Source organism: Pantherophis guttatus, chromosome 6 (genome assembly GCF_059756535.1).
Source record: "Pantherophis guttatus breed Tessera chromosome 6, ASM5975653v1, whole genome shotgun sequence".
Classification (NCBI taxonomy): Eukaryota; Metazoa; Chordata; class Lepidosauria; order Squamata; family Colubridae; genus Pantherophis; species Pantherophis guttatus.
This window is the reverse complement of record NC_142068.1, coordinates 60,544,921-60,572,578: the sequence shown is the minus strand read 5'-3', so window position 1 is coordinate 60,572,578 and position 27,658 is coordinate 60,544,921. Positions and strand designations below refer to the sequence as shown.

At 39.4% G+C, this 27,658-nt stretch overlaps 1 protein-coding gene across 35 annotated transcripts in view; it reads left to right on the top strand.

The window, feature by feature from the left end:
• CTBP2 (C-terminal binding protein 2) overlaps positions 1 to 27,658 on the top strand; it is a 257,292-nt gene that overhangs the window by 82,917 nt on the left and 146,717 nt on the right. The window contains exon 1 of one of the 35 annotated variants that reach the window (XM_087871619.1): positions 12,042 to 12,333. The exons of the other annotated variants lie outside the window; for them this stretch is intronic. The gene's annotated coding sequence lies outside the window, so the exon portion shown is untranslated. Of the gene's footprint in view, positions 1 to 12,041; positions 12,334 to 27,658 lie in introns of those variants that run through there. 35 annotated transcript variants of the gene reach the window in all.

Below are 27,658 nucleotides of genomic sequence, written 5' to 3'. Positions count from 1 at the left end.
AAGGGCTCACGCCTGATCCCGCTGAAGACCGCATTCGGGGGTTCTTGCAGGCGCCTCCCGGCTTGGTTGGGAGAGGCACTGCTGTGCCAGTGTGAACAGCCTCAGCCGGAGCCCGCTGAAGGCGGTTTCTTCATGGCGCATCTGCTGGCCAGCAGATTGCCAGAGCGGCGTTCCTGGGCTTTGCCCATACGCCTGGCTGGCACGGCTGGGGTTTGGAGGCTTCCAACCCCCCGCCCTCTTCACTCCATTTGTGGCATTTTGCCAAAGGAGACCGGAGAAACTGATGCGGCTATGGCTGCTGGAAGAGCAGCGACAGTGAACCTGGTAAGGTCATTCCGATCTTACCACCGGGCCGTACACAACTGGCACAAGAGTGCAGCATGGCTAAACCGTTTCTCAAGGCAGCCGCTTTCTTTCGGTTCTCCCTGCGGGGATTTGATTTTGACCTGTCGCCCTTACAGCTCGTAGGCCGTCTGCCATTTTGAGCCTGCCTCGTGTGGCTTTAGAGGCCTACATAGACATTCTGCAGCTCCAAGATGGCTGCGCCCCTTTGGCCCAGCCCTCTAAAAGGGGGCTTTCAGACCTGAGCTCAGCAGACCCTTCTCAGCCCTCTCAACCAGGCCCATCTAAGAGGGGCAGGGCTCCACAAACTATAGCCCCCAAAGTTAACAAGGCCTCGAAAGCCTCAGAGAAGGAAGCCATCAAGAGGCGCAGGGCCATAGAGCGGGCCATTGAGAAGGCCATAAAGGAGGCCTCTCGGAGGGAGATGACACCCTCCCTGGCAGAAGCCACATCGGGCCGGCCCGCAACAACAACCCAGGGGATTCCAGCTGATCCTTCTGCCCAAGGTCCTCCTGCCTGGTCCCCTGATAGGGAGGCTGCTTCTTCTGGCTCCCGGCATGCAGAGGTCAGCGACTGGCTGTTTGGTCCCCTGCAGGATTCTACTATCCAGCCTACCAGGCTCCAGGGTGTCTAAACAGATCTTACTAGGCCCCAGCAGGCCCAAGCAGAGGCTGCCCTTCCATTTGCGGCAGCTGATCTGAGTGATGAAGGGGTCCATACTCACATTATACCGGGCCTAACTGCCCTTATTCAGGAGGCTGTTCAACGGGGCATTGCCATAGAGATGCAGAAGAGAACCAGTTCTTGGGTGACAGACCTTTCCAGGTCTCAAGATTACCACCAGCAATCACATTTGTCTGCTGACATAGATCATTCCCAGACCCAAGCCTATGCTAGTGCTTCTCCCAGTCAGGATTCTCTAACGGAGGAGGAAATGCGAGAACAAGAATTGTCAGACGATGAAAATTTGTTTCCAGATCAACCATCATTTGCGGGCTTGTTCAAACCTCAGGTCTTAAGATCTCTCCTTCATAAGGCTAAGGCCACCACGCAGCTGGTTATTCCACAGCCTACATCTGACCCTGCAGGGTCTGGTTTGTGAACCTGATGGCCTTGTCAGTGCCCCCCCCTTGGCGGCTCCCCCCGGACAAGGTGTTCTTCAGCCAGGGGTCGTTGATCCATCCGGACGCCAGGTGGCTCCAACTCACCGCCTGTCGCTTGAGTGGCACCTGCTGAGGGGATGCAATCTCTCCCCGGGGGTCATCAATATGATACAGACATTGTGCCGTGCCTCCACCAACCGCATCTACAATTCTACATGGAATACGTTCTACGGCTGGTGTGACAGACAGGACCTGGTCCCCACGGAGGTTTCCACGGCGCACATCCTGGAGTTCCTGCAGAAAGGTTTCGAGGCTGGATTGTCGCCTAACACTCTTCGGAAATAGGTAGCTCCTTTGAACCCCTATAGGAGGTTAGTCTTCGATTCCTGTCTTACAAGGTGGCCTTTCTGGTCACGATTACCTCGGCCCGCCGGATTTTGGAGCTGGCGGCCCTTTCCACCAGGGCCGACCTGTGTATTTTCCATTCGGATAGGATCATCCTTCGATTAGACCCCACCTTCATACCTAAGATTAATACACCTTTCCATAGGGCCCAAGAATTGGTGTTGCCTAATTTTTGCCCTAATCCTTCTCACTGATTGTAACAGATATGGCACACCTTAGATGTCCGGAGGGCTCTCCGTATCTATCTTAAGAGGACTTCCTCCCTTTGGAGGTCGGTGAGTCTCTTTGTGTCCTTCTAACCAGCAACCCTGGGCCACAAGGTTACTTCTTCCACGATAGGGTGCTGACTTTGGGCAACTATTGCCAAGGCCTACGAGTCTCAAGCCTTGCCCGCCCCTTGCCGGCTTATGGCCCACTTGACACAGAGCGCAGCTACTTCAGCAGCATGGTCTACTCAGGCTTCATTAGAGGAGATCTGCAGGGCCCCCACTTGGTCGTCCCCTTCCCCATTCATCCGCCATTATAAATTGGACATCTATGCCTTGGCAGACATGGCATTTGGCTGCAGGGTTTTGCAACAGGTTCACACGGGCTTCGGGATTCCAGACCGGTCGGCTCCCTCCCATTAGGACTGCTGCTTTGGCATGTCCCATTCCTGAGTGCTGGCCCCATGCTCAAGGAGAAAGGGCATTACCTTACCTGAACATCCGTTCTGTTGAGCAAGGGGGCCAGCAGTCAACCCCACCCTGCTTTCTCCCGGTCCTTACCTTGGGGAGGGGGCATTGATCATGTCGTTTCAGCTCAGCATGACAGTCTGCTCCCTCATCAGACATCTCCCTCATCAGAAAGCTGAGAAGCAAGAGAAAGAGGAGGAGTTTAACAGCTTGCAGACTCAGTCCTAGGATATCTGACAGAGTTAACCCATTCCTGACTACTGGCCCCCGTGCTCAACAGAACGGGGGTTCAGGTAAGGCAACACCCTTTCCAAGGCTTTTGCATGTGACAAAATATTAAAAATGTCTTTATCCCTAGCCAAATATTCAATTCAATAAAGTGTAGTTTTCTGAATTCAGTGATTGACAACCATTCCTTAGGCAAGGGGAGAGCATAAATTTAAACATTAAAAATTACACTCATTTTGTCTAGGTAAGCTTGCTAGCTTCTGCTGATAGACAGCTAAAACTATGCTCCTTCAATGTAAATCTCTACTGCTGTTTCTTTTAAAAAACAGCTGAGAAGTCCAGATAGCATCTTAAAATTGGGATAGTCTGGTCAGCCTGGATATGTACTAAGCCTATCCAGGTGTTTTATATGGGTGTGTTTAATACAAATTGACAGAGAGTGCCTGAGATTATCTGAAGTAACATTTAAACTGGTGTGGATTGTATGTAGACTTAACCACTATATTGCGCTCGATTTACCTGTAGGGTTTAAGACAGTTCTGTGAAGTTGGCTTAAAGTCCAATTTTCACTGATATTCCAAATCACAATTTGATTATAATACCTACGTTTCAACTTAATAATTATTTTCTCATATTCTAATCTGGAGTAACTATATACAACATTTATGGATATAGCATTTTTGCTAATACTGTATATTGGTTCTGTTTAAGCAGGATTTTAGTATAATAGGGTTAAAAGTTCTGCTTCGTCCCTGTGGGAGGGATACAACAATAATTAAAACAGACATAAAAAACAGATAAAAATCTAAAAAAAAATCACAGTGACAAAAATATTAAAAACAAATATACCAACTTTGTTTGAAGGGGGGATAAAAATGCTCCTCTCAGCAATGGAGCGATTTGAACAATCTTCAGTCTCCTGGAAACCCCAGGTCTGGCAGCATATGAAAAATCAGAAGGGGTGGGGCCAGTCTTAATTTCAGAGGGAAGTATGTTCTAGAAAGTGGGCACAACAGCAGAGAAGGCACATTTCCTGGGACTCACCAGATGTAGGTCCATCACTAATAGTATCCATGGCATGACTTTTTGTGAGATTTAAGGGGGCAGGTTGATGTAATTGGGAAGAGACAGTCCCTCAGGTAGTCCAGTCTCATGCAATGTTTAATATTATGTCTAAGCCTAAATCTCTTAATTGACAGAAGTTGAAGTTATGAACCAAGTTTGGTGGTAAATTCTACCCCAGAAGCTCTTTGCTCACTGCACTAACTCTTTTTTTGACCCCAATAAGCAAACTTCTAAGTGGTTAATTGCCAGAACAAATAGATAGTGCGGTTTCCTTAAAACGTAAGACAGGATTTGATATTTTTCCAAATCCTATTCTAAAACTTAGGTGTTAGATACCCTTTCCTTCCAAGCCCATAGTTTTGCATAATGCTTAAATACATTTTACTGGATTATGACATGTTGATTGAGTAGCATTGTATTACAAAAATGCAACCATAATGTCAGTAATGCAAAAATTGCTCCCTTTTGTTCTTTGGTCTGGTCAGTAGCTGAAAGTACATGTGGCATCTTTATTTGGTCTGTAAAAGATATAAAGGTTAGAAGAACCCATCTGATAAGGGCATTTCAGATGAAAGCCTATTAGGTTCAGGTCACTGAGTTGGTCATTGCACATTATGACAAATCTAAAAATGCAGATTTGTTACAACATATGCTAATGAAATCCAACTGCTTGAATTTCTCACTGAATAATGGCTGGAATTATGAGCCAGGGTGATTTACAAAACCTGTATAAATGCAATCTTTTTTAAAGATTAGTTTGATACAGAATGCTGAAATATCACACTATTTTTATTAATGAATGTTCCTTCCTATAAATAATCTGTAGGAAAAAGGAATCCACATTTTAACTATAAACCCGGACGATAGAATGACAGGTTGAAATGTCCAGTATATTTCTAAAATCCTTGATTAGATTTTAAATCTAATTTTGTATAGAAGATGGAAAATGATATCTCTTTACCCTGAGGCTACCCACTTTTTATACATCAAAACATTCAATTTAAATGCAGATTTTTGATTTGCTCATTGACATAGTGAGTAAGGCAAATGATGAGCAATTCAAGAAATCTATATCTTTTTAATATAAAATGTACTTCATATATCCTATTGAGGTCAGATGTTGCAATATCTAAATATTATGAATCTAGTAATCTGATCTGGATCTGATGATCCCAGAAGAGCAATTGGCAGAATTAAAAATTCCATTCAAATGTTAAAAATTACAAAAGAATACAAAGAAAGAAAGCAGTGATAGAAATATTTGTTGTCCTATATTGATGAGAGCTACAATCAGTAAAAAGATGTTTATTTACTACAGCTTCAGGACTGGGCTGTGGGATTACAAGTGCTGTTATAAGTGAAATCCAAGATTTACATAGTCATGATTTGTGATAAAGCAGATTATGAAATTTTACATTGTACAAATTCCTTTTAAAGAAAACATTGAAGGGGTAAACGGGGATTGATTTTCTTGGGGAACTGAAATGTCCACCCATTGGTGACAAGTTATTCATGCCTATAATCCATTTCTTTCTGTCTGTCAATTCCTGTGAAGTTGCAATCACAGTTAAATTGAGCTCTCCCAAATACTGATTAGGTAAACTTTTAATTTGACACCTCTGGTAACAAAATCAATATCTGCAAAATTTTGTCACGTTTTTGCAATTGGTGTTTTTATAGAAACAAAATGTACACAATACATCTCAGGCATGAAAAGGACAGACCTTTTTAGAAATTAAATTTTGTTATGAGAATGTAATTGATTGATCTTAAGAGTGTGTACTTTGCTTACTGCAAAAGCATTTCCTAAAATTGGACTTTCTCAAATTACTGTTTATAAAATTGTTGCTTAAAACTTTTTATAACAAAACCTTTTGTTTATTGTTTTTGGGATCCTTGTAGTATTATTTACTTGGAACGACCCAACTGATTGTTAGGGCTTGTTCCCTAATAATTGTATTTGGGATTACCATTAAAAGATTATTTTATTTGTTAATAAAAGGGGCGTCATCACTTTACCAGCTGGTAATTTTAAGTGTCAAAGTTCCAATGCATCTAGAGCAGGGGTCACCAATCTTTCGGACCTCAGGGACCACTAAATTCATAATTTTAAATCCCGCGGACCTCTAATATGATCTGCCTAATGACCGACTGGATGGGTGTGGCTAGGTGATCATGTGATTGGGTGGACATGGCCAACTCAATGTCACTCATGTCAAGGGGCTCCTCGCCAGCCTCTACTTGCCCCTCCCCTCCCAGCCACTCCTTGCCTGCCCGCCTGGGCTCCTTAGGGTCCCAACAGGAAACAGTTGTTGGAGCTAAGCAGCCACAATGAGAAAGAGTTGGCAAGACAGCTGGCTCAGTTCAAATTGGATCTGGCCAAGGAGGCTCAGCAGAAGCACCTCGCAGAGGACGAGCATAGGCTTTCCAAGCAGAGGGAAGACCTGCGGGAGTACAAGGCCAGGTACAGGTGCCTGGAGGCTCAGTGGGCTGAGATGGTCAGCCAGTTCCAGGCCATGATGCAATCCTACTGGAACAAGGCCCTCTTCTCTTTGCTACCAGCGGCACTTCCCTCCAGCCTTTCCCAAAGCCCCACACCAGGAGGCTGAAGCAGACCACAAATCAGAATTTCTTCCTCCCTCCGACCTGCACAAAAAGACCCCAAAGGGGGAGACTTTCTGCAGCAACACAAACGTTCATTGCACGTATCTGTCCCAGGGGCTGTAGTCTGAGGACCCCTGATTTAGTGCAATATAAAAAATGCAAATAATTTTTCTGCAGACCACCAAAATTTTCTCGCAGACCACCAGTGGTCCATGGACCACCAGTTGGTGGCCACTGATCTAGAGGGCATCTAGTTTGGAAAATTGCCTTACTTGCTAGTCTGAGAATAAGTATCATTTAACTCAATGAGCTTTGTCACAGGTCATTGTAATAAGATTAAATGTGGTCCTGCGGTAGATATCTCCTGCTAATAGTCAGGCTTCCAACAGGGAAAGCCATAGTGGAAATGTTTCGATATAGGATCTGGACGGTAATGCCTGAAAATGCTTCCTACAGAATCCATTTAAAAACGTATACAGGTAGTCCTCAACTTAAAACAGTTCATTTGGTCACCGTTCAAAGCTAAAACGACAGTGAAAAAAGTGACTTATTCTTATTTTTCACTTCATGACCATTTCAGTATCTCTCTAGGTCATGTGATCAAAATTCAGACACTTGGCATCTCATTCATATTTATGACCGTTACAGTGTCCTCGGGTCATGTAATCCCCCTTTTGGCGACCTTCTGAAAAGCAAAGTCATTGGGGAAGCCAGATTCACCTAACAACTGTGTTACTAACTTAACATCTGCAGTGATTCACTTAACAAACTGTGGCAAGAAAAGTAAAATGGAGTAAAACTCACTTGACAAATGTCTCACTTAGCACAGAATTTTTGGGCTCATTTGTGGTCATAAGTTGAGGACTACCTGTACAGGTGTTCATCATAGAAGAAGGAAAAATGCAAGTGTAGGTCAGATGGAGACAAATATTGAAGCAGGTTTCTTCAAGTTTGAAAATGTTGCTAAAAAGCTATTTTAGAAAGAAAGCGGTTGATAAGGCTTTGTTTTTCTTTTCTAGCTTTCTTTTTGAATTAATATCCAAGTTATAAAACTTGCATGATGCTGAGCATATTCTGATTTTCATTTAATTTTGTTCAAATAAATTATTATATCAGTAATTCCCAGACGGCCTGTAAATTGCATTGTGAATGCCAGTGGATTTGATACAGATTACTGATTAACAAGGTACATATCCTTTCACTATAGCTAGTGAAATTTTTGGAAACATCGTATTACAGCTTCCAGTGTGACAAGAATAGTACACGTTTCATTTTTAGTGACCTCCTTATCTTAAAATAAATGAACAAAATATATTAATCAAGATTTCTAAAACAGCTTCCTGATGTTATTGTTTCTTACTCTGACTGAATTATTGAGGAGATGTTTTGATTCAGATGATTGATTTGTTTGAATGATGCTTGTAGTAGTAGGCTGAATAATTTAAAGTTCTGATCATGTGCCATTTTGACATGCAATATAATTTTTGTTTCTGTTGAGGATTGCTCTGCAGTCTTCCGCTCCAATGTGGTATCCAGGGCAATAATAGATTCTTCCCTTGGTGATTACTAGACCTACTGTTGCACTTGCATTTCCAATTTATTGTTTTAAAAAAATCATCTAGCATCTAGCATCATCTTTATTTTCATGAATGCCCTTGGGCTGCCAGTAAGCTTCTGTGTTCCTCTCTCTGCATTATATCTATAAGTTCAAGGATGCTATCGAATGTCTTGGTTCCTTTTTGAAATTTGAAAACTAAGGATAATAAGAACAGCACTTGAAAGGTATTATGGACATCAAGATTAACCTTTTCACAAACATTCCCTAGATACTGTTTGATATAAATAAACATTTATGAATTAGTTACTTTTTATTTATGTTATATTGTCATGCAATCATCCATCATTCAATTTCCTTTCCAAAGTAATCTGTTTTTAAATCCGCACAAACCCTACATTTTAATAATTAAACCAATTTTCCTATGTTGGGTACTCTCAAATAAAGTTGTTAAAATATGTCTTTCTTCTTAAATATTGAATATATTTTAACATTCTAAATCAATTTGAATGTTCTTCTAGGAATTCTGTGACTAAAAACGTGCTTAAAAGGCGAATAAGATATTACTGAAAAATCTCCCTCAGGAATTACACTTGAAGTATGAGAATCTTAATCTTCTAAATGCTTAATAAGGAGCTACTGTTGTAATTTTATTCTAATAATTATTTACCTCTTTTTTTAAAAAGAGTAAATGTTGGAATAGGTTTACCTACTTCCTTAACTACTTCCACAATAGTGCGAAGCTCCCATTAAGCATGTTATCAGATGATTTTACTATGCCAACATTAATACTGGAAGTACACACATAATCTGGAGTCAGCAGGTTCCTACTCTACTATCTCATTAAATTTTCAGGCAAAAGCTGCAAAAATTAATTGGAGGCGTGTAATAGTTTAGAATGTGAGTGGGCTTATGGTAATATAAATTACATGAAGAGAAGACAGTTTTATATACTGTGAGAGGGAAAACTGGTTTACTTTAATGAGAAGAGATAGAAATGTGAAGCTATTTTTTCATTACAGATGCACTCTAAACTGTTTGGACTTCCTTGATGAATAGAGTTAATTCTCTGCTACAGTTCCAATAATTCATGTTACACAGTTTAATGACTTTTAGATAAAAACAGGATTGAAATGTTAATTTCTACGAAGAAATTGCAGTACTCTCGTATATCAGCCTTTTTTTTTCTATTAAACTACTAGTTAATTTCACTAAACAGGTCTCTGGAGATATTTTATGCTACATCAAGCTTTGCATTTCCTTCTTTTGATTAAAACTTAGTTTGCTTTTGTACATAGGCTACCAAAGTTGTTGCTTACTAACTAACTAACTAACTAACTAACTAACTAACTAACTAACTATTTATTTATTTATTTATTTATTTATTTATTTATTTATTATTTCTAAACAGCCCATCTCCCTCAGAGAGGGATTTCAAGTTTTCTGTCATAATTATATTTTATATCATATCATATCATATATCTTATATTATGTATGTTAGTGTTTAGAAACTTTTGTTCATTGTAGGTAGAATTTGGTCAGGTTCCTGATCATAATTGTGCAGTTTATTTAAAGTATAATGAGCTGAATCAAGCAATGCCTTTCTACAAACAGAGGCATGGTTTATAACTTCTGCAATAGATAGCAAATGAAAAATAAAACCAAAACCAAAGATGATTTTGAGAAGAGACTGCTACATTTAAAATCTAAATCTTGGACCAAGATTAGATTTGAAACACAGATTCAGATTTGGCATGCATCCAGGTACGCTACTGTCCTGAACACATAAAACCAGTGGCCTGCAAATTTTGGGGCACCAAATACCGGTTCCTTGGAGGATGGTTTTTCTATGGACTGGAGACATATGATTTCACGCCCTGCCTGGACCCCGTTTCTGTGTGGATGGGGCTTCACTTGCTTGCACAGCCTGGTACTTGGTGGGCTGCAGACCAGTGGCAGTGTGCGGCCCAGGGGTTGGAGACCCCTGCCTTAAATCATTTGTACCTTTTCCTGCATTGGTACATTAGTTGCAGATGGCAGCTGTGCTTCTCCAGGAAATATCAGTTTTGTTAATATGTTCCCAATGGCCATGACTCCAAATGACATTTTGCACTTTGAGTCTCTGTCTCTGCCCATACCCATTGAGTAGTATAAATTGTATCCTGAGAACTACTCTATTTAAGTACTTGTTTATAGCTACACTACTCAACTTCTACTGAGTGAAATACGTAGAAATATTAAAATATAAAAGAAATAATGCAAATGTTGTTTTACAGCTAGTCCTCAACTTATGATGCTAAGCAAGACAGTTGTTAAGAGAGTTTGCCCTATTTTACAATTTTTCTTGCGACAATTGTTAAGTGAATCGCTGCTGTTGTTAAGTTAAAAACATAGTTGTTAAGTGAATCTGGCTTCTCCAATGAATTTGCTTGTCAGAAAGTCACAAAAGATGATCATATGACCCCAGGACACTGCAACTGTCATAAATATGAGCCAGTTGCCAAGGATCAGAATTTTTATCATATGACCATGTGGATGCTACAAGGGTCGTAAGTATGAAAAATTGTCATGAGTCATTTTTTTCAGTGCCGTTGTAATTTTGAACGGTCACTAAATTTGTAAGTCGAGGGCTATCGTTATAGAGATCAGGCAAATCACTCTGGGTGAATAGCACCAGATTAGATGTCACTATGTTACTGAGAAGGACCATTTTTTTCTTTGTTAGCTCTCTGATCTACTTTATTAAAAAGGCTTGGAGAATAATCTGAAGGTCCAGATTGTAATATACTTCTATCTATAGTATATTACTATCTATAGATATCTATAGATATAGATATCTAAGTATATTACTATCTATAGATATCTAGTGATATCTATCTAGTGATATCTATCACTAGATAGATATCTAAAATTTAGATTACGAATGAGTAAGAAATATTTAGTCAAAGGGATAACAGCAGTAGGCTCATTGTGGGAGAATGACACTGCTCTAGTTCTTGTAAGAAACACTAACGTTATGTTGTAAACACATACTTTAAAGAACTCAGAACAATTGTAAGAAAGATTCCATGGCAAGGGAAGCTAATAAAAGGAGATATAAAAAGCACAGTTGTTTAACAATGCCAGAGAGGACGGAACCTATGTATAGGTAGCTGCCCAAAAAGCTTTCTGAAGATCTGGAGGAGGGGCGGGGGGGAGGCAGAGTCAGACATACAAGATGTAAAAAGGAAGAGCTAAGTAAGAGTATGTTTAGATAGCCTGGAACTGTAAAGATGGTGTCAAGAAAGCCAAACACTATAGATAATGTTTAAAAACACCCAACTGCTCAGTTGAGATGGCAAATTAAGAGCCATAGTGGCGCAATGGTTAGAATGCAGTACTGCAGGCTAACTCACTGCTTACTCCAGGAGTTCGATCCTGACCAGTTAAGGTTGACACTCAGCCTTCCATCCTTCTGAGGTTGGTAAAATGAAGGCTCAGATTGTTTGGGGTAATATATCGACTCGGTGAACCACTTAAAGAGGGCTATAAAGCACTGTGAAGCAGTATATAAGTCTTAGTGCTGTTGCTAAATTGTTGATAATAAAGAAATGCCATTTGACTCCTTTACTCATTCAGCTTTCCGCAATAAGATGAATCTTTTATCAGGTAACTGAAGAGATGAAAAGAAGGAGCAGAGTGATAGAATTATGGGAATAACTTTACTCTGCTTAAATTTAAACTTTCAGGGCCAGATGAATAATATCTGTCAGACTTTGACAATTCAGTTTGGTGTAGCAATTAAAGACACTTTATTTTTTAGTGATTGTGATTCGTACTCTCCACTCTAAAATGGTAAACTGGAGAAATGGAGTTAGAATAACAGAAAGAAATTTAAGAGAGACAAGTTCAAAAGTTTTTCACTTGAGAAAAATAGGGTAGCCTCCCCCTGCCCCCAAGGGAATCTGAAAACAGATGTCGTCCTGATTTCAATAGGGGGTTTTGCTAAAAAATACTTTACTCTTGGGACTTGGCTGTGGTGTTCAAATAATGTATCGGATATTGTTTGAATTGTGGGTGGTGGCTGAGCACTGTGTTGTTGACTACAGACAGGCCAGAACAGAAATCTTGTTTTGTCTACTCTCTGGGAAAGAGCAAGTCTTGATACTGTTGCTGAATATATATATTTTTTCTGTTGTTTCGTTTTTGAAATTGGTGTGCAGCAAGGTTGTGCTTTTGGCGTTAAGGAATAAGGAGTTGTAAAAATGGAAGCAAAGGAACATTGTTTCATTGAACCAATTTCTGGCATATATCGCAGTTGCTGAGAGCTCTTCATTAAGTGGTATTAAGAAGTGTAGCTGACATCTAGAAGTATTTGGTGAGCTAACAATTCATTTTCCCTAAGTGCTTTGTTCATCTTATCCTGAGTGTGTGTGTGTGTGTGTGTGTGTGTGTGTGTGTGTGTGTAAGAATCCTTGATTAACCAATCATTAAAATGTTGTGAGCGCTCTTATCACAGTGCCTATGCTCATAAGCCGTTACTTGTAACAAGTTGATGGATTCATCAGTGTGAAATTTGCTTTTTCCTTTTTCTAGATAAAGGATTTTAAGTTGCAGGGTGTGGATGCGCGCGCACATATGTCCATATGTGTGTGTCTGTGCGTGTCTTAATTTGAGATCCAGTATTTCTTTAACATTGGGCTTAAAAGGTAAAATACAACCTCCTTGAATAAAATCTTCTTTTCTGGAGTCTGTTTTTCTTGGGACATTCCAACATTATCTGTTCTGATAATGGTGATTATTAAAAATCAGTTTCCCAAACTATAAAAAGTTTAAAATATTGTAACATTATCTTCTGAATGAAGCAGGGCTGTTTCTCAGCTGGACTATCTGTCGAGCCCCGGATGGGTGGACAAGCCGAGACTATCTCTGAAGCAGCACAAATTGCTTCTCAAAAGATTACTTTCTTAGAGTGTTGCCCAAATGACTAGATTCGTCAGAAAAAATAATAATAAAGCATTTTGGAGTCCTCTGAATGTTCTACTTGCATCAAGCTTTGCATCCCAACTTTAAATCTGTCATATAGGTACAAAAATAGGAAAAGGCAAGGCATTTAAAAGTTGAAATGGAAAAACAAGAAGAGGGAAATGTACCAATTGAAGCGAAGAGATTGTCTATTCAGTCATTTAAGTTGTTAAGCTGTGATAGCTCAATGGGATGTATAAAATTAGAGTCTGCATATCCATTTGAAAAGCTGATAAATAATAGAAGAGTTCTATTGATGGTTTTTAGTTTAAAAATAGAGGGTATGCCAACGGCTGCCTACCCCTGAAATAGAAGGCCCTAATATCTCCAGATATAAACAGATAGACTGCTTCAGATAGTGAATTGATAAAGTAAAAGGCCACTTCTGACATTTCTAAAACTGTCTAATTGGGCATGGCAGAAATACAATGCTAGATTAGATACTCATTTTTCTACTCTAGCTAAAACATTAATGCTCTACTGATCTAATATATTTTTATATAGATTTAAACAGTGTCATAAAATTTCTTACATGTTTTAACAAACGGGAGGAAAAAAGATATAGCACATATGGGCAGAGGAACAAGTGCCTCTTACAATAGCCAGCCTGACCTCAGCAGAACTATTTAGCTCAGTTAAAATGCCATGTCAAAGGCACTCACAGCTCACTCGGGGGAAAGAAAGGATGCAGTTTTAGAGACACAAAGGATTATCACAAAGGAGCAGAAATAAAACAGGAGAACTAAATCTAACCCATGCTTATGTGCAACCATCACTAGCATTAAATCTCTCTAAAAGAAAAGAAGTAAGGGAACTAAAATTGATCAACGCCCCCCCCCCCCATCACATCCTCCAGCTTGTCTGTGAGCAGTATATTTTGCTTCCACATTTTGCCTTAAGTTGACAAATCGGCTGTGAATACAGGTGTCTGCCCATTTCTCTGTCTGAATTAGTTTCTCTGTGTGTTGTTGTGTAGCACATAAATGACAAAACTGTAATGATGTATACAACAAAGCGCTGTCTTAGATTGGGAGAAAACTCCAGATTGTGCTGTCGAAACAGCAAATATTTTAAAGTGTGGAGTGGCTGTTCAACTATACTTTGTGCTTGAACAGAGAAATCAAAGCAGATAACCAGCTGCAGAGAATGGAATTAACAGGAGAGGAAGAATTTTTATGTTATTTGTTGGTTTTGCTTATTTCAAAAGCCTTTTGTTATGTACAGTCATTGGTTAATTGAGGTTAGAGTGAGGTTTGTAAATACCATAGATATCCGGTTGTGTTCATCTTTCCCATAAGGTCAAGTATGAAGTTCATACTTCATACTTGACAGATTTCTCCTGCATACCCAGAAACATTTGCCTAACTTTCACATCCTCACTTTCAATTTTGTGCCATGTCCTTTTAGCTAATGGTTTGTATTAACTGTTCTCCAAGTCCAGATTGGAAATGGCAGGTGCCAGAGCCTTTGACAGTTTTGCCCCAAAGCAAAGAAATTCTCTGCCCAGTGACATTTGATCAGGAAATTCCACATCAGGCAAAAAGCATTTCTGTTTTCTTTACTCTTCCAGTTGCCAAGAAAGAGCTTCTACGTGTGCATGGGTGATGGGGAGAGACTGTTGTACGTTGCAGCCCTTGGATGTTTGTCAAAAAAGTCACTTTCTCCGTGGATACTTTCTTAAATTGTATGGTTTTATTATCTGATTTCAGGCTTAAACCAAGGGTTTCATGTATGACGAGAAGGAGGCAATTATTTTAACCCGTGTTGCTTCCTAGTGTGGAAAATCTGCTTAAAATGGACCTTGCTAAAATCATTGTAGCATACACAAAGAGGTTATTAAAATGCCTTCTAGAAAGAGAAAATAGTATTAAGGGAGACATTTTTGGCTTTGTGGCCTTCTTCAGACTCATGGCTGAGATGTCTCATTTAATCTCATTCAGCTAATCCAACTTTCAGCCTTGAATTTTATTAACCCCTTTGCTCCCACCTTTTTTGGATCCCATGTTGAATGAGTTAGAACCCTCATTCAGGGAAATAGCCACTGCCTTCATATGTTATACAGCTAAATTATTTTTAAATTAAATTGCCCCTTTGATTGCTCTTAAACTAAAAACCTTCAGTTTTAATTTCTTAAATTTTATTGTATTGTGGAGGCAAATTAACACCTATGTCTTTTGGCTGTTTTTGTGTGTGTGTATGTGTGTGTGTGATGCAGTGCTTCTGAAGGCCATAGAAATTGTCAGTGGAACATCAGCCTCATAGTTGATTAGTGAAACCTGAAGAAATCAAAAAGTTGCCTTGATTTAATATACTTCCTATTTACTCATGTTGAAATTGACTAGCCTCCAGTAGGCTGCCTGTAATGAATTTATATAATGCCAACAATTGTTTCCTAATCCTTGCCTCATGCATATTCAAAGAAAAAATGTGCCCCCATCCTGATTTACTTTGTCAGTAAGCAAGATGTTTCAAATCTACGATAAATGAAGCATGAGTGAAATACATACAAAGGCAGTGGAACTCTCACAGCCCAGTAGGCTGTCAATCATGCAGTTTGCTTTATTCTAGAATGCTTATTTGGTTATCAAGTGAGCCAGTGTTCCAGGTTTTGAATGTTAAACATCAGTTTTTCAAATTGGTGACAAAGGACGATTTTTAGCAGAATTCTTGCTTATCCTGAGTTTTCTGGGAGATTAAATCTTTCCTAAATTTCTTTTATGCAATCCACTGGGCTCATTTATTAAAATATTTTAGGGTTGCCAATTTTTATCTTGAATCCATTTATTTTCTGCAGTGCTCCAACTGCAGGTGAATGTTCTGGTTGTTTTGAGATAGTAGTATCACTCAGGCTGAACTAATTACTTAATAAGTGAGGCGCTTTTTATTTGTTTCATTTTTAAAATAATGACTCAAATTCATTGGATCTTTTGCCTATTTGATTGATGGTTTCATGAATACAGGCTACTGATAGGTTCTCACTTTTCTGTCTTAAATTACATATGAACATTTAAGATGCAAAATTCTTGATAATTACACCTTGATTTCAGCTGCCAGCAGAGTCAGGTTTGATGTTACTTTAGTTTCTTCTTTTATTTACTAAAATGCAAGAGAATCCCTTATTTTTAAATTGCATACACCTTGCAGAATTTAGATTGTTGTTTTTTTTTAAATCTTCTTTGACTTTGCCTGGATTTTTTCAATATTTTATTTAAATCAATGTATATAGCTGCTCATTTCACATATGTAACTGTAGGCGGCTTACAATAAAAATCAATATGCTTAGTAAAAAGGCAGTTTTATTAAAACTCAAGTCATATTACTTTGATACAGAGGATTACAAAAATGATGTAGTACTCAGAAAGCAAATTGAATTTAAAATGTAAGGTAGGCATAGATTTCTAATTGCATTATCCTTCCAGCATCTCAGTTATTTAAATCTACTTTGCTTGTTACTCGGAATGTATCAGGTTTCAAATTGAAGAGGGATATTACGACATGCACACAGACTTCTGTATATGCCTAGATTACCTCTTTACTTAAGAAAATTTATCATGTTCAGCAGCAGTGACTGAAAGATAGTGTCATTGTGTTCACACAATACCAAATACTTTCAAATGCAGTGCAGTGTGAGAAACTCCAAAACTGGGAAAGTTGTTGCATTTCCTGGTGAGTTCCAAGACAAATCCATGCATTTTCTTTACAGAATTTCAGAAATGGTCTTCCTTCCTATGGCTGAGGCAAAGTGATTGGCCCAAGGTTACACAGCTGGCTTTGTATTGAACGCCAGACCTGAACTCATGGTCTCATCAGTTTCCAGCTGATGCCTTATCCACTACATCAAACCGGCTCTCTCTGACTAATATAAATGAATATCATTCTGGCAATATTTGGCTGTATTTACACATTTGACACTCATTTGGGAGAGAAGCTTCTATCTTATTGCTTTTATTGTTTGCAGTAACTATTTTCAGTTTAATGAACAGATATACTAATGTCCTTAAGAAAAAAAATCCTGAACACACCTGAAAGCTATTCTTTCCTTAGCCTCCTTAAGTTTACAAAATCATATGGGGACTTCCAGATTCTCCCTACATCTTCATCAGGTATCATGGAAACAAAAAAAAAAAAAAAAAAAAGAGGGGGACACACACAAAAGAATGAATATATACACACACACACACACACACACACACACACACACACACACACACACATATACATACACACACACTCAAGAAATGGGACTCAATTCCAAAATGGATTGTGAGAGGCAACTGCTCCAGCTATCCAAATTAAACCCTTGCTTCTTCCAGGTAGTTTAATCTAGTGGATTTAATCTGTTGAAGATTAAAAACACTAACAATACTAGATTTTTTCGTGCATTGGAAAGAAGCCAAGAAATGCAAGACCTGGAACAGGTGTATATTGTATACTTTGCAATTTCTACTTTGCTTGGTGTAAGCAAATTACTCACAAGCCATACTGATGGCTTCACTTAACTTCAGTGGGTGGCAGTGATGGCCTTATGATAAAACGGTACACAGTAACCCTTAAAAAGGAGAGAGAAGAGCAAATGACAGAGTGGAATTATCATATTAAAGTATTGGCACCCATGAAGCATGTCTAGTATAGAGCTTTCATAAATTGTCACATAGTGATATTTAATAGTCATTTCATACAAGACGACAAAAGAATGGGAGTTTCTATTGCAAGAGATCCTTTTGGTGCTTTAAGTATGTTTTGACAGTTGACGAAGTCCCTCCCCTCCCCAGCAATAAATAACCTACTATTAATGCTACCTCACAGCTCTTTTTTTAAAGAGTGACTTGATGTTTCTTTGGCATATAAGGAGAATTAAGTTAACCAGTGAATGCATAATAAATGCAGGATTATTTAAAAATTACAGCAATAAGCATTTTCTACCGGTGAAATAGATCAAATTCTACTTCCTACAGTTTCACCTGATTCAGTTGAAAACATATCCACGAAGAAAACGGGGATGTTAACTTGCAGAGTAACCAGTAAAATGGATTATTGTAGTTTATTGAACTTCTGTAAAGAGTTAGCCTATTCTGATGACAGCTGACAGACCTATCAGGAGCAGAGTTCTCAATGTGTGGCTATAAGAAACAGGGAACCCTTGGTAATTGTCCCAAAGCCTATTTCTGTGACCTTGAACAAAGTACAAAGCAAGAACTATTTTTTCTCTGATATTGGTGATGTTTGGAAGGAATTAAGCGTAACCTTGAAAGGAGAAATAGACAAATGAAACAAGCCTTTTTTCCAGCCTGTTGTGTTGGCAGTATTGCCAATATTCAGTATCAAGGACATTCCTTAACTGCTGAAGAAGAAGAGCATCCTAAGTCATCAGCATTCACCAGGGGTCCTTCTCTAATATCAATTGTAATCTGTTTCAGGGAAAAGATTCAGAAAAGATCCTATTCAGGAAGTGTCTTTGCTACTGATGCTTCAAGAAAACACTTACCGGTGAGCTGATGGAAGTCACTGGAACTATTTATATATTTTTGTTTATTATTGTGTTGAACTTGCATCCTGCTTCTCCTGCGGGAGCTCAGGGCAAACTATTTTAAAATTCTTCTCTGATTTCCTCCCTCCCTCCCTCTCTCCCTCCCTTATTTTTACAAATAAAGCGGGGATCATGCTCAATACACCTGGCTCCTTTTATTTTCCTCACAAGAACCACCACCCTGTGAGATAAGTTGGGCTGAAAGTGACTCGTCCAAAATCACCGAATATGCTCTGTGGCTGAGGATGAACTTGTCTGACTTGGTCCAACACTTGAAATACCACACCAAATGTCGTTGACTCATGAAAGTAGTCCAGTTTTCAATATCAATGCTTTTGTTGTTTTAGCTTTTCAGTCCTATTGACTAGAGTATGTAATTAATACTAAAAAAAGTCATTTTTAATGAAAATTATTTTTAAAAACCTGACTAAATGATTTCTTTAAACGGTAAATCTACATCTCTGAGTAATGAAAAATACATAGGTTACACAAACTGCAAGAATGCATTTTTAGTAGAAGTGAAGATTCTACTAAACTAATCTTCCTGATTAGTAATTTCAATTGATTTGGTTTAAATCAAACTCAACCTGCTTTAATGTATCTCAGATTTTGTTTCAGTATTAATGTAGGTGTATTAATTGACACAATGAATGGATTTTTATTTTTTAATTTTATAGGTAATACAAATTAAAAATTATTCCTTGAAATTTTTTCATGGTGATGTGATGACTCTATAGAAATGACTTGCTGGTGTTGTTTATACTCTTCATTTTTCTGGTAAGGTAGCAATTGTATGAAATTCTAATATTATACTGAAGTTTTCCCCAATCTGGTGCCCATCAATATTTCTCGTGACTCTCAGCAGCCAAGAAAGTACCAACATTACTGCAATTACTGCAGTTCTTCTGATGCAACTTGGTATTGTTTTTATAGAAAGAAATGAGGCTATACATTTCATGCTGTAGCTTCTTATCTATTTGGAATTCTCTTGCTTAAGCTAGAAATGGGGTGCTGTTCGATTGTTATGTATTACTATAGGAATTGCAATTTGCCAAGTACAAAGTTGCCCTATGTTTAGATATGGCATTTCTGTTTTTATTCGCTTTTTGTTTCCCATTTGATCCGGACATTGTCCTTTCATTTTTACACTGATGACCATGATGATGGTTCTAGAGAGGGTAATATCCTTCATTACAGAAAATACATTGATCTGGTTTGAGCAAAGGGCTTAACTCAATTAGAGCTACCAGTTTTGCTGCCAACTAATTATCTATCAAATTATGCTTAAACTGGATCCCTAAAATGCTCTCTACTTAGAGCTTTCATGGAAGGGTCTTTGGAAACAAAAAACTGTATTAAATGCAGCATAAGAATTGCTGGTAGGCACTTCGTTTCTGAGCATTGTCTAAAATGTGAGCAATTATTTAAAAGCCACAAAGAGCTAAATTTGAGGTTTCTGTCCTTATTATCCTGCTTCTGTTTTAAGAATCTGGAGGAGAATCTATATATATTCCAAACTCTACTTCACAAGAACAAGAGAAAGAGTCTTCTCAGTGGTTTTACCTAAATTAAAGTACAGTACTTGCTAATCCAAGTAGCTAAAATGGTGCTCTTTTTAATAGTCATTTACTATTTAGCATAAAGATTGCCTTGAGACCAAATTGAATGTAGTGGTTAAGATAATCAGGATAGAAATCAGGAGAGTTCTAGTCCCACCTTAAATATAAGGCTGGCTGAGTGACCTTAGGCCAGTTTCTCTTTCACTCAGGCATAGGAAGCAGACAATGGTAAACCACTTCTGAAATCTTGCCAAGAAAACTGCAGGGACTTGTCTAGGCAGTCACCAGGAGTCAACACTGAATTCAAAGCAAAAAAAATCCCCCCTCCATAATGGTGTTTGTGAGAGAATGTCAATATTATTTGATGACATATATTAACTGCTCTATCTGTGTGTTTCAGCAGGGATTTTTTTCTTTAAGAAAAAAAAAATGCTTTAATTCTTGTTGACTGCCCTTGTAAGGACCAGAAAGCAGGGTATAGATTTATTTATTTCCATTGAAGAAAGAGGTTTGGGGAAGCTGTGAAAAACCAAATCTTATTTTGGAAGGAAGCCAAGTATTTGCAGGAATTCCAGCTTTCACAAAGTAGGTTTAGGTGCAAGCATAAACCCAGAACTAGCAGGTTAATCTCAGTTAAGAGCAACCAGGTTTTTTTCCCCTAGACAACCCTCATCAACCCTCATCATTTCAGAGGTATTTCCTTACTGTCTTTTGATTTGTAAGTTAGTCCACTTAAGGTATCTTGCTTTAAAAGGTTTTGTCCTATGGTGCATCACCCAGTTACAGGTTATAGGAGAAAGAAAGAGAGAGAGATACAAAGTAATTTTGCACAGTGACACAGCATCTGTTCAGAATTAGATGTTATGTAGGATGATATTTTATTTCCTCATAAAGGTTAGTATATAAAATGTGAGTTAGCTTTCTTTGCTACAGGTATCAGACTGTCTCTTCAGTCCCAATGTCCTAAACCGAGTGTCGGCAACTCACGGCTCTGGAGCCGCATGCGGCTCTTTGGGCCCCTTTTTGTGGCTCCCTGCCGAACCGGATCCCATCACTGGCTGGCCCGCCCCTTGCCCTCCTCTCCCAGTCACTCTTCACCTGAGAAGGTAAGGGTGACAGCAGCAGATGGAGACTCACTCCATATTCCAGAGCAGGAGCGAAGCAGCCCTATACTTGCCTCTTCCTTTGGCCCTTGGTGCCACATGCACCTCATTCACTCAGGAAGACGTGCTCCCCCCCTCTCTTTCCCTCTCCATATCTGTTCTCTCTCATATCTCTCATCTCTCTCTCTTTCTCCCTCATCTCTCTTTCTCTCTGTCTCGTCTCTCTCCCTCTGTCTCTCTCTCTCTTTCTCCCTTTCTCTCTCCCCCCTCTCGTTGTGTGTATGTGTGTCCCCTGCTCTTCCTGGAGCCCACTACAATGCGGAGCATCGGCTGCAGCCGGGCCGGGCCAGTGTCTTGGGGAGGAGAGAAAGTCGTGCATCTCCCTGAGCAACCAATGCTCCGCATCGTAATTGGCTCCAAGATGAGCAGGGACGCCATGAAGTGCGCTAAGTTTAAGTGTGCTGTGCAAGGCACTGCAAGAGGAGCAAGCAGGCCATGGAGGTGGTGAGAGCACTGGCATCAGCTGCAGCCAGGCTGGGTCGGTGTCTCAGGGTGGAGAGAAAGTCATGTATCTCCCCAAGCAACCAAGGTGTGCGCAGCCCCAACAAGGGTCGGAAGATGCAAGTACAGGACCGCTTCGCTCCTGCTCTGGAATATGGAACAAGTCTTCATCCACCACCATTGCCCTTACCTTCTCAGGCGAGGAGGGAGGGGAGGGGCCAAACAGTAGTGGGTTTAGCCGGCAGGAAGCCACAGCAGGGGGACAAAAGAGCGTCATTTATCTGGGAACCTGAAATGACTCTTAATTTAAATCATATGGTAAAAAGCACCCAAAGAAGAAGAAAGAACATCAACAAAAAAAATAAACAAACAAAAACCAACCCTCACCTATTTTTTGGAAATGGTTCAAGAGGGAATATACACACATGAGAGAGGGAGAGATGGGAGAGAGAGAGAAAGAGAGATGAGAGGTAGAGAGGGAGAATGAGAGAAAGAGGGAGGGAGAGAGATGAGAGGGAGAGAATGAGAGAGAAAGACAGATAAGGGAGAGATGAAAGAGAGATAAGAGAGAAAGAGACCAATGAGAGAGAAAGAGACAGAAATGAGAGAGAGAGATACCCATTTCCCACAGAAAACACTGGGAGCCATAAAACTTGGGTAGGCGTGGCTGGGGGGGTGTCATGTGACTGGGTGAGAGTGAGTGATGTCGAGTTGGCCATGCCCATCCAGGTTTTGTGGCTCCCAGTGTTTTCTGTGGGAAATGGGTCCAAATGGCTCTTTGAGTGTTTAAGGTTGCAGACCCCTGTCCTAAACAGACTCAAGAAGGTTAAGAAAGTAGATAGATTGCCAAAAATTGAGAAGCCATGCAATTAAGAAGGTTTCCATTTAACAAAAACCAAAAATCCTGTTCTTTAGATAGTTAGTCCCAAGATTTGAATTCTGGATTTCTTCTGTCCATCTTCGTAAGTCAGCAGTTGCTTGGCTACTTGTATCTTGTCACTGAAGATTTCTGCCACCTTGTTTATAAAATAAGTTTCTCTAAGATGAAAAGAGAATTCTGGGTTGGCAACCTCAGCCTTTACAATCTACACACATTTTATATCACAAAGAAAGAAGACATAACAGCAGTACCTATAGTTATGCCATAATGCTTCAACAATGGAAACATACAAACAAAAAATGTTTTCCTTGAGAGATTCAGGATAACCACAGTTCCAAATAAGTTGCTGTGTGTTGTGTTTTTACAAAGATTAAATAGAACATTGTTATGCAGTTCCAGCAGCAATATTTCATTATCACCTTTTAGAGTCTAACAGATTACTGTAATTGCGCAGAGATGTTCTTTTTGTGGGAGATTGGCTGATGATCTTGATTTCTTTTTTTCTTGTTTCTATACAATTTGTGGATTCCCTGAACAGAGATTTATCTGGTTACTTGGCAGCATTACTTCTTGATACTGTTTGCAGCATATAGCAATAGAATCTCTGTTGCATTTCAGTGGTGGGTTTAATAAATGCATTTGTAGAGGTGTGTTCGCATTGCCAGGGCCACTCTTTCTTTTATGTCCAGAGATTTGAGATGCATAAAAACTAATGCAACTGCACACCTGCTTCCGTTCCTTTACTTTTTTCTTTTGAAAACTATTATTTGTATCATAATTTCGTCAGGTGATGCCCACAAGGCATAGGCCTCATGAATTTCTTTCTAGATACCAGATACACATTGCAGTACAGTGGTCCTGTGCTTTGACATCTCTTTCTTACCAAAGAGCCTTTCTGCATTTCATTCGACCTCATTTTGCATACTTTCTAGAGAGATTCTTGCATCTTTTGAATGTGATGTCTCATGCATTTGATCAGATAGCTGTGATGGTGAACCTATGACACACGTCCCCGAGATGGCACGCAGAGCCATATTTCTGGGCATGCGAGCTGTTGCCCAACTCACCTGCATCTGCACATGCGCGCGCGCCCCAGCTGGTGTTTGGGCCCCCAGTGAGCATGCGTGCAATTCCAGAGACCCAGCTGGTCTTCGGAGCTTTCCTGTGCATGTGCAAGTACCTGCGCCCAGTGCACACATGCACAGATGGCATTCGTGTGGTTACATTGCACATGCAAAAGCTGCATGCATGTGCAGATGGTACAATTGCATGCGCAGCACATAAGGGGAGCCATGTGAAAGCCGCATGCATGTGTAGATGGTGCAGTTGCACGTGCAGTGCACAAGGGGAGCCACACGTAAGTGAAGCGCGTACCTATTTGGTACTCTGTGAGTAAAAGGTTCACCACCACTGGGATAGAGTAGGCATGCATCAGACATCACATTCAAAAGGTGCAGGAATCTCTCTAGAAAGTACGCAAAATGAGGTCCAGATGAAATGCAGAAAAGGCCTTTCCCTTAAATTTTGCCATTTTATGGGACCTAGGAAGCATACCTTTTCCTTGGCAGTCCCTGTCCTATGAAAACACTCTTCCTATCGTTTAACCTTCTGGAAAACAGTGGCTTTCCCCCAAGCATCGGGATAGGATGAAGCTGGGATTAGAAAAGAATGTTGTGATTTATATCTAGGGAGTTTTGTTATGGCACCAAGCTCTTCTGTTTTCATTATTGTACGTTGCCCAGAGTTCTAGTTTTAACATGGGATGCCCTACAAGTGTTTCAATAAATAAATGTATGTGGTGTGCCATCTTTTTATGTGCACCGAATTGCTGAGCTCAGGAAAAACCAATATTGGTTCTTAGTCTTTTCAAGGCTTCACTAATGGTTTGGACTTCCACTTTAGTGGTTTTTCAAATAGGTTGTCGCTATTACAAAATTCATTTCTGAGTTACCTAAATGATAGTACCTGCATTTGAACTTGTTCTACGAGAATAGTGGCAACCTCTGGAGACGTTCATGATAAAAATATTTCTTCAACATTTATTTATGTCTCTGCCCACAGTGGGCTGTTCTTATTCATAGTACAGTCCTTCTCATTTTTTGCTGTCAAATGGCATCCACTTTTTAGACACTATGTCAGAAAACTTAGAGGGTTGATAAAATTAGATCATGTATAGTATGGTGGACATAGGGGCTTATGTTCAAATCTCTTAAGTTCTGAAACGGTCTCTATATTCATCAAATTTATGTATAAAATTACTACTCAAAGTAGTACAATTACGGAAAATAACCTGTTCTTTTCAAGGTCCACCCAAAATACCAAAACCAATTTTTTATAAAAATGCGAAGTTCAGAACTATGGTTTGAGAGGATTGATAACCACCCTCTCAAAGGAAAATGTTTGGATTTTCAAAGAAATAGTTGTCTGAAAGTGGGGTGGGAGAGAATAATTTAAATTATCACTGGAAGAGTTTTTCTTCTAAGAATTCCTCTATAAAAAGAATCCTTTGACCAACAATCAGTCTCAACTCCCTGATATATCCTAGTTGTCTAATCAGAAAGCTTTTAGATGAACAATTTCTGTCTTCAGTCAAGTCCTAGAAAAAATAGAAAAAAAAGTACTTTGGATCTTCCTGCCTAAAGTCCAGAAAAAAAAGAAGTTAGTAAATCTTCTGTCAGTCTTAAAACCACACAATTCTGCAGTCATGGAAAATAGGAAAGAGTTAATGAGAAAAAAATTCTTATTAAGCCAGTGAATCCAAATCTGTGACATAAAAAGTTTTTTTAGAAAAAGAAAAATATAGGAAAACAAGGAAATGTAACACTTTTATAGATAGAGATTTCCAATTACAATTGACCTAGCTACACTAGTTATTGGTTTCCTTTTTGAGTAATTCTTGGAGTTCAGCTCATGTTCAAGGTTCATTACAGAAAAAAAAAACAGTAGATGGGAAGAAATAATCTCCACCTTCTGCTAAGAAGTTTATAGGCAGCCCCTCTTGGTTCCTCCTCCTCTTCAGTTCTTGTGCATTTCTCAGCTTCATATAATGTGTGAGCAAAAAACAGCTTTTGGGGGTAAGCTGTTGCTTTAATGAAGATTAATTTTCTTGTTGTAATACCAAAATGTGCATTTATTGTAAGTAAAGGCTTTTTTTAAAAAAATAAGTGAGATTTATTTCAAATCAAATATATTGAGAATACAGTATTACAGTGAAGCTTTAAAAATCAGTTGCCTGGCAGTAAAAATAATACTTAGTTCAGCTGGATCAAAGGACATGGTCTAGTTTAAGACAGATAACTAACTCCTGTGTTAGATGTGTATCCAGGCAACAGCACATATGCAACACACACACTACTCACAGTCAATACCTGCAGTTGAAAATTAGAAGTCCAGTTAACATTCTCTTTGGTGTGGACCTGATTTTCCCATTGTGACTCAGGCAGGCTCTTTCCCACCTTCTTATATGCCCTAAGATGTATATTCGTGTTATTCAGTGTGGTACTTGGCAGCCCAAACTACAAGGCAGGGAAATATAGTAGTATAGAAAAGGCAGCTGTCCCCTGGTCAGGTTGCAGAGACCCAAAAAGAAAAAAAATTGGAAAGGTATGCAAGTTTTCCTGCTGCTCCATGCAATAGGGACCAGGGATTTCTCTTGGCAATTTATCCACAGTTCATATTCAAGGAGGCATCAGCTGCCCATAGTGCCCCTGCCTGCATCTAGCAAATCCAAAACAAGCTAGTAGTTAAACCTGTTTTCCTAATGAGCCTATATGAGCCTTTCCTATATGAAAGTATAAAGGCATGGTCTAGGTTCTACCATTTGTGCCATTGTATAAATGGGATTTCATGGGAAAGGCTTTTAAGAGAAACAAAAGCTGAGTTCTGTCTGTTCTGGCTTCTCAGCATGGGGTCAATTTAATCAGATGTTTTAGGACAGGGGTCTCCAAACATGGCAACTTCAAGACCTGTGGACTACAATTCCCAGAATTTCCCCAGACAGCATGACTAGCTGAGGAATTCTGGGAGTTGAGGTCCACAAGTCTTTCAACTCGTCAAGTTTGGAGACCCCTGTTTTAGGTCAGGTTTCCCAACTTTAAGATGCATGGACTTCAACTCTCAGATTCTCCAGAATTCTGGCTGGGGAATTCTGAAAATTGAAGTCCATGTGCCTTAGAGTTGCCAAAGGTAGGAAACCCTGCTTTAGTGTGTACTGTGTCATACCAAAAATTAGAAACTTGTCACGTGTTTATCGTTGTTTTGTTTTGTTTTTGTTTCTATAGCCTTTCTCCCCAAACCTCATACTTGGGGAAACACAAATGATCCAAACAGTGTTTGCAAGCCCAGATTTAGCAGTTTCCATGCTATTTTGTAGAGCAAGCTGTGTTGATGGCAGAGGAATTTCCAACTCTCCAGCAGCCTGCAAATTGTGCACTAGCTAATAAATGCCCCTGCCCCTGCTGTGACTTATGTGGGATCCTGTAGTATTTTTATTACAAGGGTGATCCCTCTTTTGGTAGCATGTGGTGCTACAGCTGGGACACCAAGGAGAATCTTGCTTTGTAAAGATGAACGGAGAATATGTTCCTCAGAACTACTATGCTTAATGAGGCTAAGGTTCTGGTATTAGGAGATGTTAATGAGCTGGAGCATATAAACTAACTGCAGGAGAAATCCTTTTAATAGTAGCAGCATTCAAAGAAAGAAAGAAAAAAAAATATTGGAAGTTGATTCATGATTTCCTGCATTTGAAACAGGGCAATTAACCAAATAAATTTATCATGATTCCATTTGTGATAGCATAGCATTTAGACTTATATACCGCTCACAGTGCTTTACAGCCCTCTCTAAGCGGTTTACAGAGTCAGCATATTGCCCCCAACAATCTGGGTCCTCATGTTGCTGTTAATTTGGAAAAAAAAAGTTTCCATCAGGTAGATGGACTTATGCTCTCGACAGGTAGAATAAATGCCTGTAAATCTAGTAGTTACTAAAGATTTATACCTGCATTCCAAATAATCTGATTGACACTGAACATTTCACGATTTTAAGCATCTTGCTAGTTTTTTATCCTTTTATCATGACTACCTATTTATAATAATTATTTTTAT